This window comes from Triturus cristatus, chromosome 1_2 (genome assembly GCF_964204655.1).
Source record: "Triturus cristatus chromosome 1_2, aTriCri1.1, whole genome shotgun sequence".
Classification (NCBI taxonomy): domain Eukaryota; kingdom Metazoa; phylum Chordata; class Amphibia; order Caudata; family Salamandridae; genus Triturus; species Triturus cristatus.
Window position 1 is genome coordinate 396576827 of NC_140580.1, and position 20410 is coordinate 396597236.

Below are 20410 nucleotides of genomic sequence, written 5' to 3' on the forward strand. Positions count from 1 at the left end.
GTGTATGTCCACAACCATTTGTGCTTGCATTATGACATACATGCTTCACACATTACACATCTCTGTATTCCTGAAGTGATGTGATGGTTGAGAAACATATACCTTATCTTACTTTTCAGATACATGCCACACATTGCTACTTTGAACCTCCTTGCATTACTCTGCAAAGCATGGTAAATGTGTATTGAATTAAGTGTGGGCAAATGCAGACCTCACATCAAGCAGCCCTGGAAAGGCGTTACATGTGTGCAGTTTTGTGGATCCTCACACATGCATGAATGCAATCTTTACAAATGACATTTTGACATCTACACCTGAGGCTTAGCCTTTGGCCATGGCAAATGTATCCCATGATCTGTGATGGTATCTGCTGTAAAATTTGTTCCAGCAAAGTGCTGGCACTCTGCATGCTAGTCCATATGGAAAACACACATCAATTTGAAGATTGCCTCAGGGACCGACTTATTGGGGTAATTGTGATCCATCATACACTGAGTGTCACATTTAACACACTTTGATGCAGCAGAACACTTCAAAACAGCTTGCTGTGCTGCACTGCACTGCTTAAGTGAGGGAAGTCAGGACTGCCCCACATCTATCTAGACATGGGTAAATCCTGACCTCTCCCTTTCCTACAGTGCACTACATCACATTGGCTTGCTGCGTTGATGTCTTCTTAGTTGGACATATGCTCCCATGTTTATCAGCAGCTCAGGAATCAGAACTTGTACATGTTGAGACCTAAACCTAGTTGACTAGAAGTGCATGACTTTATATGTACCTTGACATTGACACAAAGACCACACAATAGATGAGTTCAAAACAAGCATTTATTGGATAATAGGTTGACATAGTTTGTGTCATTAGTTACGTCTTTTTCATTTGATTACACAAAATAAATGTGCTACAATTTGGTCCCATCTCACACAAGCTGCCATTGTGTGCTCTATGCTTTTCAACAGGGTACTATCCCGGCACTCCAAGTAACAAAATCATGTATCACACAGTAAAGTGAAGGGTGAACCGTCTGACGTAGCCTAGTTAACAGTTACAACTTCCCCCACAATCGTTCCGAAATAAACAGTACCGTACCAATGAAATTCAATCATAGTATATACATAGTTTAATTAACATGTAATAGCACATACATGATTTAATTAACATGTAATTTGCAAATTCCAATTGGTAAAATTAGAAATGGTTCATAAGCATACGTGGTACAAAAACTGTCAAATATCAGAGTACACAGACAAGTGAAAAGTATATAAATCGATTCAATATACAAACGTATGCAAAATACATCAATGTAGCGATTTCAGAACAGCCGACACGTGTTTCGTTACCGATGTAACTTCTTCAAGGCTGTTAAGGTAAAATTAAAAGACCATTTAAACACAATCCCTCCTTGTAATATTTCCAGTTAAGAGTATCAGAATTAGTCTCATCGTTAAAGCCCATTTCACCAAAAGTGGTGAGATGTCCAAACAAGCATTGGTACAGTGGTATTCACAAAGACCCCAATACTTAGGTCCAGCCAGAAAGCAGGAGAAAATAGATCCAAAACACCATGTCACCAGTCGCAGTAAGTGAAATGAACCAGAAGTCCAATCGCCAAAAAGAAGTATAAAAAGACCTTAGAACCCAAAGTGAGATTTAGCAAGGTATTTTATAAACCGTTTAGTCAGAAAATGAGGAGTCTCATAGTTTTACCTTCTATCTGATTTTGTCGAGTAGTAATGGGTGGTATCAAACCATATTATTTCCAAGTCTAGTGCCAATTCTGGGCAAGGTATACATCGAAACGAGCAAGATGAGTTAGGAGAGTCTATCCATATTCTGGAATAAATGTGTGAGAAATAATCATGTAAGGTTAAAGGCTTATTTAAAGACCAGACATCAACTGGTTTCCTAGCGCTTAAACCTTCTCAGGCTAGTTCCTGACATCTTTGTACCTTGTATCAGTAGTCCTAAGTGGGGGGTTTTTGTAGAGTAGTCCAAAAATCCCGGGTCAGAAACTCCGAACCCTGGTTCTCGTTTCTAGTGTGATTTTATGGCACCCCAGGTACGTGCCTGGTCAAAGGAAACGTAAGGAAAGAACAAAAGAGAGAAAAAAACACAAAGTGGGTCTTCGGCTAATCCATATCCATACAGTAAAATTTCATAGCTTTAAAGAAACTGACCACTATTCGCAATGAGGTGGGGCCGGCAGTAGTATGCAGCGCCCCTCCCACGCAGACGTCTGCGTAAAGAAAGTAAAGACGAAAGAAATTCGCCACGACCTGTAAATAAGATTACCCAAAAGTTTATAAAAGGGATTCGCCAACCTTCAATACAAAGAGTGCAATCATTGATGGCGTATTTAAAAAGATTCAATATACTCCAATCATAGGCAGGACCCTTACAGGCAAAGGTAATAGTAAAGTTTATTCTTACCCCCACAGAGGTTCTGTTCTGTATGCTGTCAGTTCGGTGTAATAGCTGAAAAAGGTCACGCTATTACAGCACAGATCCTAGTGTCGGTGATGCACGGTATGTGTAGAAAAAGTGCTTCTACATTCCTTTGGGGAGTACGAACAATCTATAAGGCAAAAAAACCCATTGTCACCCGATCCTGAGAGTATGGCATAGCAACACACTTCCGAACCAAAGAACGGTTAATTGCAAACGCAGCGCCCAAGTGTAGATGTTGGGGCCACTCTGAGTATATATCTCGAGACGCCAACATGCGTAGACAAAAGTTAGAATTTACATGAAAAATGATAACACGAGTGATAATACTTGGTCACTAGTAAAGGGACCCTGTAACGGAGTGTCCCCCCACGAAAGCACTGTGGTAGGCGCCTGTGTGGAAAGCGGTACTGAGCATTAGGTATATGGTGAAGCATATTTGCAGTGGACACACCTCCCATGCTAAAGATAGTTAGCGTCTTTAAAATATACGCGGACTATCGTGTAATCACTTACTAGTATAGCTCTTACTTAGTTAATAATAAACGGAACCATGTTGTCGAGCGTCTTCCCACGAAAGCACTATGGTAGGTGCCTGTGTAGAGAACGATATTAAACGTTAGGTATATCATGATACATGTTAACAGAGGACACATCTCCCATGCTAGCGCTTGTTAGCGTCTTTAAAATAAACGCGGATTGTCGCTTAATCACTTACTAGTTAAGCTCTTCAGTCCTTGAACCAGTCGTACGGCCAGTATTCGTGGAGGCAGTCTGTGACGGTCCCGTCCCCTCTATTTAAAATCCAAGCTAAAAAGAGTGAACAGACTTCACATCCTTAGCGGACTTCCTGTTCCCAAGTCCGAAGTAAGCAGGACTACACTTCCTGCTAATTTTTCCGCCATATTGGAAAGGTAATTCTATCACGCATAAGAGTTGTTTTTTAACCGAACATTATACTGTGTGTCAGCAGTCATTCCCGTGGGAGGTGACCGGGAATCAAGTACCCACCCCTGATTAGGTCTAAATACTTGGGAGAGTAGTTAGTCCATGCAAATCATTGCTGTCTATGTCTTCCTATGGCTTCTCACAACGCCTTATTGGTCCATCTAAAGGATCCTAATCGATTTCAGAACCTGTCTGTCCAAAACCCTAAGAGCTAAGTATGCCAAGGGAAAAGAGAAGAAGAACAGTCTTGTATGGATTAGTGTATAAGCAAAAAGAGACTGTGAGTATTAGTGTGCAAAGTATATATCATAGTCATTCTGATTGACATCCTGAACATTATGACAGCTTACAGTATCCAATACATTCATTTAGTCTCTAAGAAACACTTGTAATTCTCTATCAAAGTTAATTCCCTGTTCTACGGCCCGTAACCTGATAATCCATTGCGCCTCAAGCTTTCTGAGGTTAAGTGTGCGATCTCCCCCTCTAGGGTGATTGAAAGCTTGGGTAATCCCATGAAACTTAATGTTATGCAGTGAGACATCAGAGTGCAAGGTATTAAAATGCACTGCCAGAGGGTAGCTCTGGTCATTTTTCCGAATAGCCCTCATGTGTTCCTGAATCCTTTCCTTGAGCGCACGAATAGTGCTACCAATGTAAATTTGGTTGCAGGTACATACTATGCAGTAAACCACAAACTTAGAATCACAGTTCATGAAGTCTTTGATGTAGTGGGTCGTACCTGTATTGTATTTGAATTCCTTGATGCCATTCATCGCCAAGGGGCACATGTTACAATGAGTGCACCTATAGAATCCCTTTGGTTTTGCAGGTATCCATGAAAGCGTCTTAGGCATGGGTGGAAGGTAGCTATTGCATAGTATGTCCCTCATCGTTCTGTTCCTTCTGTGTATAATTCTAGGTTTGCCAGTCAGGTATTTCTCCACTGATTTGTCAAACAACAAAAGGTGCCAGTGCTTTGACACTATTTTGTGAATTGCCCTACTCTCCACATGATAGTCTGTGATGAGGCCTATTTCTTTGGTCTTGGTGTGTTTCTTGTTCGTCAGACTCCCACTCCTTTTGAGGAGTGAATTTCTGGGTGTAGAGAGTGCTCGATTCCTAGCAGTTTCTAGGACCTTGGATGCATAACCCCTACGCATGAAACGTTCCTGTAGGAGTTGTAATTCATGCACGAAAACCTCATCCTCACTACAGTTTCTACGGAGACGAAACATTTCGCCTAGAGGGATGGAATTGATTTGTGTCATGGGGTGAGCACTGTCCGCATGTAGGACAGAGTTACACGCCGTTTTCTTTCTGTATAATCTAGACATGATTTTGTTGCCTTTAACATAGAGAGTAATGTCTAAGAAGGCGACCTGTGTGGTACTAAAGTTTGAAGTGAATTTGAGATTGTAAGAGTTGTCATTCAGAAACTCTGTTAGAGAAATGAATTGGGATTGGCTTCCTGTCCAGATAAGGAAAATATCATCAATGTACCGCCCCCAATACATGATGTGTGCAGTAAGTTCTGGCGGGCTGTTCATCCACAGGTGTTGTTTCTCGAACATGCCCATGTAGATGTTTGCTATGGATGGCGAAAATTTGCACCCCATGGCTACTCCCATTGCTTGTTGGTACCCTCTGTACATGAAGACATTATTTTCCAGAACTAGTTTGGTCATTTCTAGAAGCATCAATGTATGGCCATATAGTGTGGCATCCCTCTGGAATAGCGTATCCTTCAGAGCCCGTAGGCCTGCTTCCCATGGGATGCTAGTATACAGAGCACACACATCTAATGTGGCAAACAACATGTCAGGTAACCACTCAATATCTTCCAGTTTGTTTAACAGGTCCCCCGTGTCCCTCAAGTAAGATGGAAGGTTCAATACAAACGGTTGCAAGAAATGATCAATGTATTCCGAAATTCGTTCGGTAGGGGAACCCAGACCCGAAACTATTGGGGGGGAAGTTGTAACTGTTAACTAGGCTACGTCAGACGGTTCACCCTTCACTTTACTGTGTGATACATGATTTTGTTACTTGGAGTGCCGGGATAGTACCCTGTTGAAAAGCATGTTCTAGCCACTAGTACCCTATCTTGGGCCTAGTGGACTTTCGCATCTTAGGTAGTGGGATGCTTTTCTATCCGGATGGGCACTTTTAAAAACTGTTCTAGCGACTAGGGAATAGATGTGCGACCTAATTCCATCACTACCTTGTCCTCAATTATTGTGTGCTCTATGTCTGCATCACTTTCATCCTCCCTCGGGTTATGTGGAATTTCTGTCTCATTGTCCCATGGCACATTGGTTAGCAGACAGATGTTGTGCCATATTGCACAGACTAAGATGATCTTGCATACCATAGGGTGCGAGTAGAGCACTCTTCTGCCAGACTTGTCCAGGCAGCAGAAACAGTATTTTATGACCCCAAACATCCTCTAAACCAAAGTTCTAGTTTTGCAAAGAGCAGAGTTGAACTTTTTTGGGCCCTCTCTCTCTCTGTGGATTTTGGAATGGAGTCATGATCCATGGCTGCAAACCATATCCTTGGTCATCTGAAAAGTGGAAAATACCAGCAGTCACTGATTTGATACATTGCTACTTAATCATAACTGACTATGTGTGTTATGTATGCAGGTAAACTCATACACATTCCTTCAACTTTTGTCAGATTTGTCTTAAGTTCATTTGACCCTGCTTTAAACCTGTATGTTAAGCTTAACTGTGTAATTGCATATATTATTCATGGTGTAAAAATATACAATACATCAACTTGCTAACTTTCATGTTTAGCCAAGAGATTACTATGATAAGTAATTTTGAATGATTTGCTCAGCTATATGAGATTTGCCCTCAATATGTATGTGAAGTATGATACTTATGGTCAGATCATCTTCCATACATTTAGGCCTATATAGGTAGTGACAGGAAATGTACTTTTGTCACCAATGATGTCCTTACTAGGGGTTCGCGGAGTTGCAGTACATGGAATTCCATGGAGTTGCATAAAAACTCAGTGGAATTCCACGGAGTTCCAGTCTGCACTACTTTAGAGTACACACGGAAAGGGCTTGTTACAAATCCTTGCAACCGAATAAACCACATAGCCCGTTATCTCAACATGCTTTTGCATGAGTTTAAATGCATAATGTACAATAGCCATATATATCCAGCCACACTGCTCCATGTCTCGTTCTGGTATAGCCCTCCTTTTAAGTGCCAGGTTCATGTCTACCCTTGCTCAAATCTTACCCTGTCCCATAGATAAACATTCCCCTGGTACACATTCTTAATTTCCTGAACGCTTGCCCAGAGGATCACCTTGCAGTGGACAATCTACCTAGGCTGGAATTCCTCTCCAGCAGCAGTGTTTATGGTACGGAGACTTCAGCTCTCTTCCCCTTTCGGCTTTCAGTACAGGCTTCCCTATGGCTGTCACCTTCGACACAGTCAACTTTCTATTTTCCAGGCTCTAGCTGTGTTGCTCAGTCAGGAATCCCAAACAAGCACAAGCGCCCTCAAAAAGCAGTTGCAAACGACAGCCCATTCTACCAAGAGAAGCCCACACAGAATCCAACTGCACTCCTAGAATCTAAAATAAACAAGCAATGGTGAAGCATAGAGGATATCACCTTTTCCAGACACAGGTAGTGGCTATGGTGAAGACCAGGTGGGTGAACCTCCAGTTCCATGTCCTTACATGACTAGAGCAAGTGTGAAGGTGGGCGAGGCGGGTGTCAGAGAAAATATTGAGGGCTGCATAAAATATTGAGGGCCGCAAACACAGAAAGGAGGGAAAAATAATCGCATGTCTAATCCCAACACCACCACAGGGATGTACACGAATATGGAAGGTAGTCAATCAACGGGCCAAAAAATTATGGCAGCGGAGGTATTTTTAGGTCACCACTATAAACTTGCGTCTGACTGGTATGTTGTGTGGTAAATCTGCCATTGCACGAGGTTGCAGCAAATAGGCACCTAGCCTCTAGATAGAAAGAGACAAAGGAGAGGTTAGGGGTCTCCAGAAAAAAGCACCGCATTAGTTTGAAGAAAACATACAAAAAGGAGAAAGTACCACAGCAGCTCGTCTGCATACTGATGCGCCTCTAGATTCATGCACACAATTCACCAAGCAACCCCGGTCTTCGTCTCACGTAGTTGTAAGTCCCCATGCTCGCTTACAAACACACGCAGCACAGGAAATGTTCTGGTCCCAAGTGAAGTAATGGGCTGATCACAGTTATGACTGGTACTCCAGAATGGGCCAATTAAATCAATGTTAAATGGCATACTTACTTTAAAGTGGGATCGTTTAACTATTTTCTAAGATTTACCGCACTACACTGCCTGGGGATTAAATAGGTGTCTGTAAGCGTCTTTAAAAGAATAGTCACTTCAACCAGACTCCCTGAATGAGCAGGAACTACGAACACTTTTCTTACCGACCGCTAAGCCCTCCAGAGGTCAAAGAATAACCAACACCTGCCGATCACCTGTATTCCCCTCTCCATTATGGTCCCTCTCTGATCTCCTCTGTCGACCTTATTCCTGAACTAGGGGTGGGCGGTGGGGGCAAACTCCACCAAACGGTGGAATTAGAGGTTCTTTTCCAAACTCCATGCTCCCAGGGGAGCGCGGAGTTGCCAAAACTCTGCAAACTCCTCTGCTGGAGTGGAGTTCACTGCCCACCCCTGGTCCTTGCTTGCCTACATAACAGTTACACAGCCTACGATTAGTGTGCATCTGTTAGCATGGGTATTTGCTTAGTAAATGTTACAAATTTTCAACATGTGACATGGATAGTTTATTTGGCTTTATCAATACATTAGCTGATGCTTTTTCTATGGCAAGTTGTCTTACTGATCTTATATGGACACATAGGTGTGGCAATGTAGCCCTTTTGCTAATGGGACAACATGATGTAGATATAAGTAACTTTAGACTATAGACGTGTACCCAACACTTTCTATATTCACATGCTTGTACGTGCTTTTAGCTTGTAGGTGATTCTGCACTTACATGCCTTGATTCTGACATCATTTATTTGGCATGAGACGGTTACATTTGAATTATATGTTGACTGTGATACTGTACCTTGTTTTCATTTTACCTAGGTCATTTCCTAGTGTATGACACTTTCACAGCCTATTTATTGTCTGGGTCAATTTTACATTGATTGACTGAGATGCAGCAAAATGTAGGCAACACAAGGTACTACATTGTTCATCTATTACATTGATAAGGTCTGTCAATGTGGCTTCTTATCTATGTGGATGTTTGGACTTAGGATGTTGGAATGCCTGAAAATAGGTGAGATTTGTACATTTGGTATCACACATGTACTTAGAGTTATCATTCACACAAGATTTGATGAGTCACTCTCAGTGCATAACATACATGGAATTTACAAGTTCTTTTTCATGTTAGTCTACAACCTGTAGCGCAAAAACAGTCTATTGAGTAGCCTTGTGCATGATATGTTTTAAAATCCAAAAATTCAGTTCCATTTGTACTTCTGATACTTTGATTAGTCTACAGATATGCTGGCAGGTTTGACACATGCTTAGGATCACATGCTTTGTTACAGGACCGTTATTTTATTGGAACATTGACAATTGCTCCAGACTTGCACCATGATTGCAAATACAGACATCTCAAACTTTATTAAGATTTATCTCAGTAAAGTTTGAACTTTTGGTATCTTTTTGTACTTTTGGTATCACACATGTACTTAGAGTTAACATTTACACAAGATTTGATGAGGCATTCTCAGTGCATAACATACATGGAATTTACAAGTTCTTTTTCATGTTAGTCCACAACTTCTAGCGCCACAACAGTCTATTGAGTAGCAGTGTGCTTTATATACTTTAAAATTCAAAAATTCAATTCCATTTGTACTTCTGATACTTCGATGAACCTACAGATATGCTGGCAGGTTTTGACACATGCTTAGGCTCACATGCTTTGTTACAGGACTGTTATTTTAATGAAACATTGAAAATTGATCCAGACTTGCACCATGATTGCAAATCCAGACATCTTAAACCTTACTAAGATTTATCCTTTCGACTCATATTGTATTTAATTGTGGACCACATGATTTGTATTTTGATTTGTTCAAAATTGGAGAACTTGTGGTTGTGTCCACTCACACTCTGATATGGCACAATACTTCTCACAGTGGAATGTTTGCTACTTCCTATGCCGGATGAGTGAGGGAATCACACAATGGAACATCATTGATTACATGTTTGAATGAATACATTGAGGGGGAGCATGTTTTAAATGGAGAACAGTTCCATATTTTCAAAGAAATGGCGCAGTTCTGCTCTCTCCTAGCACTGGTGCACTTGTGGCTTACTGGCGGCAACACAGGCACCCTTGGGTCATGGCACCAGGGTGCCTCCATCGTGGTCAAGTTAGTTTTTGTGCTGGAAGGGATACCTTCATGCACAAAAGCTATACTTTAAGGCTATTTCCTCTTTGCGTGTGTACCACAGAATGCAGCACACACATGCAAAGACAAAATAATGAGGAGAAATAAAGCTATTCTCCACATTACGCCAGACTCAGGTAGGAACACTATTTAGGTGCACCATTTTGGTGCAAATCCATATTTACAATTCTTTGTAAATATAGGTTTGCGGCAAAATACATGGGTGGATGCATGTGAATGCCCATGCACCACCCATACAAAACCTACCTGACACAAGGTAATGTTACTGAAGTTCCCGTTAACTCAGCAGGTGGAGACTTGGTGGATTTTCTGAGTGAAATGTTTTCTCTGAGAAGTGGGGAATTGCATAGTGAGTTGGTAATTTGTAGTCTGACGAATATGACAGTTCCTTACGACAGTTTCCCTTGGAGTTATCTGTCTGTCTTGAAAGGCTGAAAGCTCTGGGGGAAGTAGGGCAGGTCGGGTCCTCTGTGCTTCAGCAGACTTCATAATTCTGATAGAACCCGCAAATTTAAATGAGATGTGATGAGATTTGAATATTTTGTGAATAGATATAGTATATGGGTTGCATTGAAGCTGTAAAAGATGTAAATGAAGTTTTCCCTTTGTATGGTGGGCAGTGAGGAGTGAAGAATAAGGAGGCAGTGAACCTTGTTTTGTTAATTGGTTACACAGTCTTGTCTTGAACTATTTACTAAAAACAATATATCATTTTTTAATGGCATTTTGAAATCTAGTTTTGTTAGCTGTTTTGTGTGGTAAGTACATTATTGTTTTTATGATTATCATAGTTCATTTTCAGCTAAATGTAATTAGTGTTATGAATGATATCGGTTTTAGTGCCCGGGAACATAATTTAGATTTCAATTTTGGTGAATGAATATACCGCTGTTAGCATGTAAAGTGGTGCAAGAGATTGGTATTTTTTTACAGTAAGGATTCGGTAAGAACGGAAGCAGAGATTGGGAGAAGGAAAAAATAAGAGGAGTGTCAGAAGGAGAGGGAGGACACTTCTTCTCTAGAGGATCCCAAAGAGGATGTCTCATGGCATGTTCCCAGATGAGCAGCGACCAATTTTCAATCATCTGTTTTCTTTTGTAGCCTTAGCAGAAAAGTCAGACACCCGGAGTTGCCACCATTAGGGAATTGCCCTGGGAACGGGAAAGAGGCAAGGAGGAAGTCAAGGGACGCGGTCCCTTTCAATTTTCAGACTACTCAGGAGCTGACGTCAGATGCCAACAAGGCTGCAAGGAAGTCGGGCCAGAGAAGACGGCAACAAAGTGGCAGAGAGAGAACAAGACAGAGGCAGCATGAAGACACGCGAGGAAGACGTGAACGATCAATTTGTTTGCATATTGTACCTTCACTATTCTACACCCAAATCGGAATAAAGCATAAATTGTAATTCGGGAACTTTGGTTTCTTTTCCTCTTTCATTTTATTTCTTTTCTTTCAAGACTTACATTAGGCACCTTCGAGGAAGAAAGGTTATTAGGGAATGCCTTGACTTAACGCTGCGAGCAAGGAGGGTGATGACTCACGGCTAGAGTGTTCATTTTGGATCAGAGAAATATATTTTTTGGTTTAAATATCAGTTCTGACACCCCTTTCTACTAAGTGAGGCTTTCCTAAGATTTCCACTGCATGTTGGTGATGTAATTGGACCCCACCTGTTAACCGTCACTCTCTTTTCCCTCCCTTTTTTCCAAGAGAGTCAACCTTAGAGAAGAACAACCAACCAGTCAAATTACCTGGGGTCTCTGTTTTTTGTTCTGAGGGATACATAGCACTCCAGTGGTCCCGGTCTCCCTGTCACCTGTAAGAAGAAGAAGAGTAAAAACCTTATTTATTGTGACTGTCTTACAACTATAACATCAATAAATCAATAAAGTCAAACTTGAAACACTAGTCAGTCAATTATTTTTATCATGCTTTTTTTCACATGTTGGAGAATGTGGGCAGCTGCCATTTGATATAAAATGGAAACTCTGATCCAACAATTGGAACAGGGCCAAAAGAAACCAGAATGGGCCCTGGAGCAGCAAATGATGTCGGCCAACGCAGACATGGAACTGCTTCATGATGCCCTCAAAGCCCAGGCTGAAGGACTGCACAAAGTATACACGGATCAATTTCAACTGACCTCTGGCATTTTAGAGGCACCCCGTCCATGGGCCAGAATATAGCATTGCAAAAATACGTCATAGAAGAGAACCCTGATGCATTTCTCAAGAACTTTGAGAGAGGTGCTCAAGCTTGTGGATGGCCCAAGGACAAGTGGCCTTTTTTTCTAGCTTCCCTTCTCACGAGAGAAGCCCATGTGGCCTATCTAATAGCCATATGAAGAAATTAAACAAATTATACTAGACCACTTAGACATTATATTTCAAGCTCAAGATGTCTGCTGAGAAGTGGCTGAAACCAAACAAGAACAGTAAGGAGGAAATAATAGAGTTAATATGTTTAGAACAATATATAGAGGCCATACCGATGGCCACTCCAAAATGGTTAAGACAGCATCCTCACCTTACTGCACAATGGGCTGTGGAGAACATGGCGGCCGCTAGCTGAGTGGACCGCTTGCTACCGGAGGTACTCACGTCCCGATTTTTGGATGTAGGCGACGTTTGAGACCCGCGGTGTTTTCTTTTTGCTTCCTCTTTTGTCAGGCTGCAGTTTTTCTTTTCCTTTCCGATATTCGCCCCCACTGTGTGGTGTAGCGGGATGTGCGTTGGTCTACTCTGGGATTTCCCACGCTGGTCTGCCGCAGCCCTGGAGCTGAGGAGGAGCTGTAGAGCAGTGGCTCGCGGGCTCCTCCGACTCGACACAGGAAGAGGCAGCACAGTGCGCCTTTCGACAGCGTCGTGGGAGAATTCCCTGAAACGGCTGTGGGCGCTTCCAATAGACAAAGAATTCCAACTCCTGCCACAAACAGATTTGCCGCCACCGCAGAAACAGAAGCCTCAGCAACAACAACAAAATCAGGTGCTGGAAGGGCAGGAAGGGGGACAGCAGGCACGGTAAGTGCTATTTTGGCAGCGGAGGGGGGCAGACTTGAAATTACACCTGCACACCCTCAGTTGCCACAAAAACTGGCTAACTGTCCAGAACAAGAGATACGGAGAAGGGGAGAAAATTCCATAGACTCCAATAGTGCAGGAACTAATACGGCCTCTATAGCCCCCCAAATAACAGGAGGAAAAAGGGGGCAGAAGAGAGGCAGCAGGGTAACAAAGGCAAAACAGGCCAATAAAACAACAAAGTGCAGCCTAGAAGAGAGTCAGGGAGTAAGTAAAAATCAAAATCAGGGGGAGGAGAAAAAGACTGGTGAATCTACTGAGTTGACTGCCACTAGCTCTTCTACCTTTCAATATCGTGAGGTGAAAGGTAGAAGAATCAAGCTAGATAGAGCTAAAAGGCGTTCCTTGGATTCTAAAATCAAGGTCAAAATCACGCCATTGCTGCGGTCCTATTTTAAAGTTTAGCCTTTGGTGTTGAACGTAGCTGAACAGGGGGCGAATTTAAGAAAGTGTGCTAAGCAGCCAATATATATTGAAGATACTCAAGACAGAATGGAAGTACTAGACAGCTCTCACCCTATGTCGCAGTCTTCCCCTGAAAAAGTTCTGACAGGTTCGGTGTCTCAACTCCGGCAAGAAGTAGATCAAGTCAGAACAGGAGTTGACAAAGAGCAAATTGAAGCTGAAGCCTCTGAGAAGCAAGTAAATGCAGGACCCTCAGTATCATCTATGGAGGCTCCCTTCTCTATCTGTAGATATCAAGAACGGGTTTTCTGTCTCCGAAGCAAATCAAGGAGAGATTCGGCAATTCTGTGAATCACTAGAGAAAAAGGTCGATCTCTTAAATTCCAGAACTGTAGTTTAGAAAGCTTGGTGGAGGAAATAAGAGAGGACCTGGGAGTTGCCAAATCAGAAATTGCCCAACTCAAGAAGAATGAGGTATCGTTACGAGACAGACTCGAGTTATTAGAGAGCAACTCACGAAGAAACAACCTCCGTCTCCTAAATGTTCCAGAAGGTAGAGAAGGAGATGATATTAAGTCCTTTATAGTGACCCTTATTAAGGAGTCAATACAGATAGAAGAAACAGAGGAAGATTTAAAAAGAGACATACAGAGGATCTATAGAGATCCTTTCAGAAAACACCCAAATTGTCCTAAGCCGAGGAAGATCCTCATAAACTTTCTCACATTCTCTTTAAAGGAAAAAATCTTAAATTACTCCCTGAAGCAAAAATCCCTAAAATCCTGGGACTTTCCCTACGAAATTCACTCTGATTTGTCTCGGGCCACGTTTAATAGACAATGGGAGCTGGGGAAGAGAATGGATGAATTTAAAAAGCTGGGTGCAACCGTACAGCTAAAGATTCCTGCACTCCTGAAGACCATGTATAACAATAAGATGTATAGTTTAAAGTCAATTGATGAACTTTTGGAATGCTTAGGCAAAACTGCAAAATATTTAAATAGTTTAGTAGTAAGTTTTATATTACCATAATATTTTTCTTTTTCACTTTAGATTGATTAATAGCTATAGTTATAGTCAAGCCCAAGACCCCAATCTTTAAAAAAAAAAAAAAGAGGGGGGAAGGAAGGGAGAAGAAGAAAGAAGAAAGAGAATAGACAAGTAGGAAAAAAGAAGGGATAAGGGAAGGAAACAAATGCAAAACCCCAAAGATTTAAAAGAAAACTGGAGAAAGAATTCCTTAAATGGGGTTATTCGTATATCATTAACATCGCATACATGAAGCATCACGTGTATAGAGGGACTCTATGGGTACCCTGGTAGCAGAATCTGGACTATCAGTCCAGGTAAATGAGGGTAGGGTTCTCCAGGAAGGGAAACAGGGGAGGGGTTCCCATAGGGCTTGTGAGGGAGAACGGGGTGGGGAGCATGAGGGAGAAAAAAGAAAAAAATAATCCTCATTTGTCGTATGATCTGATTAATCTATATTTATCAAGTAGGATAGATTGGTTGTTTTTATCATGGGAGCAGAGTGGTAGGATATGTATCATCTTAAAACCCCTAGCCTTTAAACCATCATGAAGAACATAATTTTTTTTATCCTGGAATGTAAACGGCTTGAGAGTAAAGTCTAGAAGGGCAAAAATCATACAATACTTGAAAGATTCCTCCGTTGAGATCATTATTTTGCAGGAGACTCATCTTCTGAAGGAAGAATTGCTGGAAATCTTTAGGAAAGCTAAATGGATTGAACATCTCATTTGTTCAAATCAGAGTTCTAATATTAGAGGCGTAGCCATTTTAACTAAGGCTATAGTGGTGAAATCCCTGACAGACCAAGGTGGCAGGTGGGTTATTGTCAGACTATCTATCCAAGGCTTTCTGACGACAGTAGCGGGCTATTATGGCCCGAACCAGGATGATCCTTCTGTGTTAAAAACTATTTTTTCACATCTTTTAGAATTTCCAGAGCCTATTATCCTGGCGGGTGATTTTAATATTGTTTTAAAATCCTTTATTGGATAAATCTCCAAATAGTAGAGCGAATATAACATCAAAATCCCGGGCATATTTACAAACAATGATGGTGCAGATGGGATTATGTGATGTTTGGAGGGAGAGATCGGGCTCTCAGCTAGGTGTTTCTTTCTATAACAATAAGTATCATCATAAGTCCAGAATAGACTACATACTGGTTAGCCATGGTTAGCCATGATCTGAGTGGTAAAATCAAGGATCTAGGCTACCTGACTCCACATTTGTCCGATCATGCTGCTGTATACATGGGTTTGTTTCTAGAAGGGAGAGAATGCCCAAGGATATGGACTTTTGATCGCTCCTTATTGCTAGATGAGCCTGAAGTAGAGTATCTATCTCAAGAAACAGAGTTTTTCTTTAACACAAATGTGGGCTCAGCTGATATCTATGTAGTCTGGAATGACTGGAAGGCGTTTTTAAGAGGCATAGTTATGAGCAGGGTTAGCTACAAAAATAGGAAGTATAGAGAAGAGGTGACGCAAATAGAGTCTGAGATGAAGGCAGTGGAGATGATCTTAAACAATGAAACTGACTCTGTGAACCTTCAAGAACATTTGGCGAATCTCTCAAGCTTGAAAGATCAGTTAGATAATAAAATTCAGTCAAGGCTTACCAAAGAATGGGAGGCTAGCAAACTTGCTCATTTTGAATATGGTGAGGGGGCCAGTAGATTACTAGCGCGGAAAGTTAAAGCCGATAGAGCACGTAATATAATAAAGCAAATAGAAAATGAAGATCGTAGTGTTTCAGTCTTCACGGACGAAGAGATCGGGGACGCCTTTTTTGCCTTTTTTCAGGACCTTTATAATGAGGATAATATAGTTAACATTATTAGCGCTAATGAATGGTTAATGGGAAGTGAGTTTGTCTCCTTAAGCCTCCTACAACGAGAGAACTTAGACCGAGAAATAACACAGTTGGAGGTTAGGAAGGCGATTTCTGCATGTAAGCGAGGGAAGGCTGCAGGTCCTGATGGGTTGCCCGCAGAATTATATAGATCTTTAGGATAGGCAATTATTCCAATCATGATAATGCTTTTTAATAAAATCCTCGTAGAAGGTGTCAGGCTTCCCATTTCATGGGGAGAAGCCACCATTTCACTGATCCTGAAGCCAGGAAAAAATCCAGCGAGATGTGGATCTTACAGACCCATTTCACTTTTAAACACAGACTATAAAGTCTTTACAAGGATTTTAGCAGATAGGCTGGGAACAGTGACTGGTGGACTACTTCATCCTGACCAGAAGGGTTTTGTGAAAGGTAGGAATCTTTCAAGTCTTACATATGACCTTATAGGCGCCATTGATATGGCTTCAACCTTCTCGCTACCTCTGGCAGCCACAACACTCGACGCCACTAAGGCGTTTGATAGAGTAAACTGGGTCTATCTTGCCGCAGTATTGAATAGGTTCGGGTTTGGAGCAAAGTTTAGTCGGGCCACTCAGCTCATTTATCGTGACCCCTCGGCTAGACTTTTGGTCAACGGTAAATTGACAAACCCTTTTAAGATTACTAGGGGAACTAGGCAGGGCTGTCCCCTTTCCCCGCATCTTTTTTATTTATATATTGAACCCTTTGCTCAACGTCTGAGAGATAGTGTAGGCATTCCACCTTTTAGATTCGGAGAATGGGAAAGGAAGATAGCTCTCTATGCGGACGATGTTTTAATTCTTTCGCCCGACCTGGAGACATCTTTTCCCCAGATCATTAAGCTGGCACAAGATTTTGGACAGGTTTCCGGCTATGAGGTCAATGCGACTAAGACAGACATCATGGCTTGGAACCTCCCAGATTGTCAGCTCCCAATCAAGCGTGAAATAAGATATTTGGGGGTCAGGATTGTTCAAAACATTGACAAAATAGCAGAGACCAACTTAGTTAAGGTATCTAAAGAATGCCAGAGGCTTATGAAGTCATGGTCTCATCTTCCATTGTCTATCTTAGGTAGGATAAATTTAATTAAGATGGTTATACTTCCCAAAATTACTTTTATTTTTTACACCATTCCCCTGCAATTCGATAAAAGAGAGATCGATAAACTCCAGCAAGCAATAAATTCATTTGCATGGGCCTACAAGGCTACAAGGATAGCTTGGAGAAAGCTTAGGCGTAGGAGGGAGAAGGGAGGCCTAACATTACCAGACCTGCAGTATTATGCCTGGGCTTACCAGATGTCACATTCAAGAATGCTATTAAAAACACCAGACCACACAGGGATAGGGGTCATGTTCTCCGCTATGTTAAAAGGAGGGGACCTTCCTCAGGAGGGATTTCTGTTCAAATTTGGGGATCAAAAATTCTTCAAGAAGATCAGGCTGAAAGTCCTATTGGGGATGGCTCGTATTTGGGCTAGAATTAAACAATGTACAGGCCTAAATTACTTTTCGAGTATGGCCCCTCTTTGGGACTCTCGAGGGGCTCCGGTTTGCCTGAAAGATAAATTGGCTATACCATTAAAGAATGCGGGAATGAAAATGTGGAAGGTCCTGACCTTAGATGGTTCTCTTAAACCATGGATATTACTATGTAACACATTAGAAGGAGGCCTGTCTAGTTTCAAATATCTCCAGCTTCAGAGTTGGTCCCAGGGTCTTAAAAAGCCAATAGGCATCGGCAATACTTTAGAAGAACAGTTAGTCTCTAGGCCACCAGGAAGGAAGGAAGTTTCTTTTTTTTATTGGGCTATAGAAAGCACTATTGATGGAGATTTCAAATTAGCCGAAGAACAATGGGGATTCCATATGCCAAATATACAACTGGAAGATCTGTGGCAAACTTCCTTCAATATCCTGTATAAGACTGAGAAACCAGCCTGGCTCAAAAGGAATCATTATTTTACTACCCATAGGGCTTATTTATCCCCAGCACGACTATCAAAAATAGCTAAGGGTCCTGAGGTCAGTTGCAAGAAATGTGGATTGATGAATGCTTCAGACATTCACATGTTCAAGGACTGCCCAGTAATAAATGAATTTTGGGGGAAAGTGGGTGCTGTTATAACAGACATTCTAGGATTCCCTGTTCAAATCTCCCTCCCTTTGGTTATTTTTGGTATAGACAGCGAAATAACAGGGCCCGCTAGGGGTTTTCTATTCTATGCGATATTGTTGGGTAGGAGGGAAATTTGTAGGAAATGGGTAGAGGTCATGCCCCCACCCACGTAGAATGGTTGTCTTCTTTATATAAAACCTCAAAGATGGATTTGGCTAGACTACAAAGTAGCCGAAAATAGGTAATATGGGAATGTTTGGTAAAGTGGTCTCAGATACATTAAGTGTTTTTTTTTTTCCTCCTCTCTATAACACTCTTATGAATCCTATGATTAAGCCTCATGGATGCTCTTTGACTGTGTAGGAAAAGAGTGAGACCATCCCCCTTTTTCTAAAGGGGATACAGTGACCTCAGGTGGGATTGTTGGTAGCCGGTAGGTGCCTTCCCCGATTCGATTTTGAAGCCTACGTCTCCCTAAACCGAGAAACAACTGTAGACATCCTACTTTTGCGTCAACTGAGGTCTGAGGCAAATGAGGAAAAAAAAAACACCCAAAAAAAACAATGGGCTGTGGAAATTATCACCACCTTCTCCCGAGCCCAACCAGGTTTTTATGCTTGGGAAACTGAAAAAATGTATCGCAATAATCTCACAGCAGGGGGAGGGAAGACAGAAAAGAAACCCAACAAACCCAGATTGGATCATTATAAAGCAAAAGCCACAAATCCAGAAGTTCCCATACAAAAAGGGCATCAATGCTCTGAATGCGGTGACTGGGGCCACACAGCCAGATTTTGTCCTTCATAAAAATCAGGAGAGGAACCAATGGATGTCAGCTATGCCCCTCGCACGTTTCTTTCTACCCAGGAGTTGGGGCCTTCCCTATATAAGTCTTCAGGTCAATGTCAAGTGGGTTACAGCTCTATTAGACTACGGTTGTAAGCAGTCGTTGTTTGGGGGATTTGGTCCATTCCTCTCCAATACTCTCTGGGAGGGCTGTAAGCATCAGATGCATCCATGCCGACATAAATACATACCCGGTTGTAAGACTCACTGTAAACACCCTGAAATGTCAAAAGATGGAGATTGAGGTTGGGGTTTTACGGACTCTATGGGATGATCCCATATTGGGTACTGATACCCCCGAATTCCTTGAACTGTTCCTAGCCAATCTAGATCTCCCACAACCCTACAAAAATTCCCCTTGCAAACCTTCTCCTAAGAAAATACTCCTTACCCCAGAACCTTGGGAAATGGATCAAAACTACCAATTCTCTCAAAGTAATGATGCCACCCTACAAAATTCATGGCAGGAGGCACGAACCAACGCACAAAATCCTTCAACTTATTTCCCCCAGTTTATCACAAAAAAGGGTTTATTATAAAGAATAGATAAGTCCACAGATCCACCGCAATTATTGGTACCTAAGGAATTCCGTGAAAAAATTATGTTTTTTCCACAGTCTCATCAGTTAGCAGGTCACACAGAACACAAAAACATACCTACCTAGGCCACATTACCCCACTTCTATTGGCTGGGGAATTATGTCACCATAAAGAAGTATTATCAAGAATGCAAAATATGCCAAAAAAATAATCGTTATAGACCTCCACCAGTACCTCTGCAGCCTCTCCCTATTATTGGGACTCCGTTCAAAAGAATAGGTATGGATTTATTAGGACCCCTTCCGAAATCTGAAAAGGGAAATCAGCATGCATTTGTAATTGTGGATTATTCCGCTAGATATCCAGAAGCCATTCCTCTGCGGTCCTCCAATGCCCAAGTGATTGCACAACTAATATTCTCCTATGTGAGGTTCCCTAAAGAGATCCTCACAGATCAAGGGACGCCTTTCATTTCCCAATCAATTAAACAAGTTTGCCAAAAGTTAAACCTTGCGCATCTTTAAACTTCTGTCTATCATCTACAGACCAATGGCCTAGTCGAGAAATGTAATAGATCTTTGAAACTAAGGGACCAGCTTCTTCCATGGACCCTCTTTGTAATCAGAGGACAAACGCTAAGG